The 2,764-nt window shown below is 41.6% G+C and overlaps 1 non-coding gene across 1 annotated transcript; it reads left to right on the forward strand.

The window, feature by feature from the left end:
• Positions 1-609: 609 nt before the first annotated feature.
• Positions 610-682, forward strand: TRNAV-CAC (transfer RNA valine (anticodon CAC)). Its single transcript has one exon. It is a non-coding gene; the product is annotated as a tRNA-Val (tRNA).
• Positions 683-2,764: the final 2,082 nt, after the last annotated feature.

Here is a 2,764-nt window from a genome sequence, read left to right on the forward strand (position 1 = left end):
AACCTAGTTTCTAGGCTTTAATTCTGATGCCCTACATATAGTTCCCAATCAGTGCTAAAGGGGCTTTCCTTCTTTTTTTCCGTCTGTGAAACATCTTTTATAAATGCTTGCCTGGAGCTCTCAAAAATCATTTCATGATGATTCAGTCATCTGTAATCTTTAATAAGCTCTCAGCACTGTATGTTGACAGCTTAGAAATTTGAGGAGGCGTATGACTGTTAGAGGGAAAATACTTCTGCAGGGTCAGTTATAGCTCCAAATCAGCAAAAGATGAAGCATAAATATAGTAGTGTCTCAATTTTATGTATTTGTCTGGAGTGATGCAAGAAAGTTGTAAATCAATCATATCTTCTTGTTTGTTTTGTTTTCGTTTTGTTACACTTCTAATAACCTGCTGCAAATAAGCTACGACCAGCTGGTGCTGGATATGGTAGGTCCAGAGATGCCCTTGACACTTTGCTTGGCTATTTTGATTCTGTCCTGCTCAGTTGTTGCTAGTTACATAACAGTTTTGCTTAACCTGTAATAAACCTCATGTTAATCTGAGGTTGAGGTCAGCTAGGAGCTACATAGCTGTAGGAAAAAGGAACAGTTCCTTACTCCCATTTTGTTTCTGTAGTGTAGTGGTTATCATGTTCGCCTCACACGCGAAAGGTCCCTGGTTCGGAACGAGGCAGAAACAGCCCTGTTTTTAAGTTGGGTTTCCGTAGTGTAGTGGTTATCACATTCGCCTAACACGTGAAAGGTTTCCAGTTTGAAACTGGGTGGAAACAGGTCACTGTTTCTTTCTCTGACTCCCCTCCTGTGTTTGGGGGAGGGGTAGCTCAGTGGTTTGAGCATTAGCCTGTTAAACATAGGGTTGTGAGTTCAAGCCTTGAGGGGGTCATTTAGGGATCTGGGGCAAAAATTGGGGATTGGTCCTGCTTTGAGCAGGGGGTTGGACTAGATGACCTCCTGAGGTCCCTTCCAACCCTATGATTCTATGTTGTGACACTGGTAGCAGAAGTCTAGTTTCTCTGAGTTCTATTAATCCAGATCTAAACATGATCCAGAGACTGTACTGGTCCCATTGTTCTTTAACCTCTCTGTAGTGATGGAGTAAAGTCAGGGGTCTGTGCTGGTTCTTCTAGATTTTAGCATTCTTTGTCATCTTTGATCATTAGGTGTTGTGCACTTGCTTGAGGATCGTGGGGAGTGGATGGAGTAAGCTTGCATGGCTTTGTCCCTGTATCTTGAATGTAGCCAGAGATAGAACATGCTCTCCCTGGTCTATAGATTTGTATTTCCGAAGGAGGGGGGCATTTTTCAAGGTGACTTGCCAATTCTTTTCTTTATCAAGCCTTTCTCTTGGTTTCACACACACCTTTATGGACACAATTTTTTTTAACTGGGTGCCTAGAGTAAAGCATCTAAGTCCCTATTTAGGTTTCTAAAGAAGAATTAGACCATGTCCTTATTATTACCTACCTCTGATATAGTATTCTTCATCACTAGACCTCAAAGCACTTTACAAAGGAGGTCAATATCATTATTACCACTTTACAGCTGGGGAAACTGAGTCACAGAGAGATGAAGTGGCTTGCCCACAGTCACCCAGCAGGCCAGCCAGGACTAGAACTCAGGTCTCCTGAGCCCCACTGCAATGCTTAGGAAGTAGTAGCATGCTATTGTGCTGCTCCAAGAGCAGTGCATGGTGGGAAAAGTGGCTTTCTTGTCATCATAGAATCAGTGTTCCAGCCCCTGATGTCTGTGAAGTTCAGTCTTTCTGAAAGGGGTTCCCACGAGAGCTAGTGGGGAATTTTTAGACCTTTTTTTTGGGGTCAGAACACACTGATTCTTTTAAACAGAAACTGTTTGCAGGAAAGGGTCACTTTTGACGAATCTCCCGGGTTTTGGAAAACAAACAGCAAACAACAACAAACCCCCCCAAATAAAAAACAAAACAAACACAAAATGGAGTGCATTTTGAAACTGTTGAAACATCCCATATCGACTTTTAAATGAAATTTCTGGTTTTTCAGGTTGAAATGACGTTTGTTTTGAAATTTGTTACTTTATAGTAAAAAATAAAATAAAAAGGTCAAAATCACAATGAAACATTTCAGAATTATGGAAATGTAATGTTCGATTGACCCAATCAAAAAAAAAATCTGATTTTTGGTTTGCCAAATTTTTTCAAAGTTTTGACTTTTTGTCCTGCTCTGGGATGGGAAAAAATTCAAAATCTCAAAAATTCTCATGAGCAAACCATTTCCCCCACAACTCTATCCCTGATCCACACTACAAACTTATGTGGGTCTACCTATGTTGCTCAGAGGTGTAGAAAATCTACCCCCCTGCGTGACGTAGTTATACCGATCTAACCCCTGGTGTAGACAGCGCTGTGTCGACCAGTGAGCTACCACCTCTTGGGGAGGTGGAGTAACTAGAAGAGCTACAGGGCGCAGCTGACTGGAGCAGCTGCAGTGCTGTCAGTATAGACAAGTCCCTTGTCTCCATTTCTCTCCCTAGAATCTCTCCTTTTTGCTTTGCAGACCTGCCAGTTTTATTCTTTGCTCCCTGTGAAGTGGTCAGGTGTTAATCGGCATTGTCATATATCAGCCATGGAGTGCTCAGTTTTACCTGAATAGGGATGGTGATATTTGCACAGGTGCTCTAGCTGAGCGAAGTAATTAATATCCATTTTCTCTGCCCAATAGGTTTGTTTTCCATCTTCTGTCTGTTAACAAACATTAATGCAAAATCTCCTTTGAACTCACATATA

The sequence above is a fragment of the Natator depressus genome, chromosome 3, assembly GCF_965152275.1.
Source record: "Natator depressus isolate rNatDep1 chromosome 3, rNatDep2.hap1, whole genome shotgun sequence".
Lineage (NCBI taxonomy): Eukaryota > Metazoa > Chordata > Testudines > Cheloniidae > Natator > Natator depressus.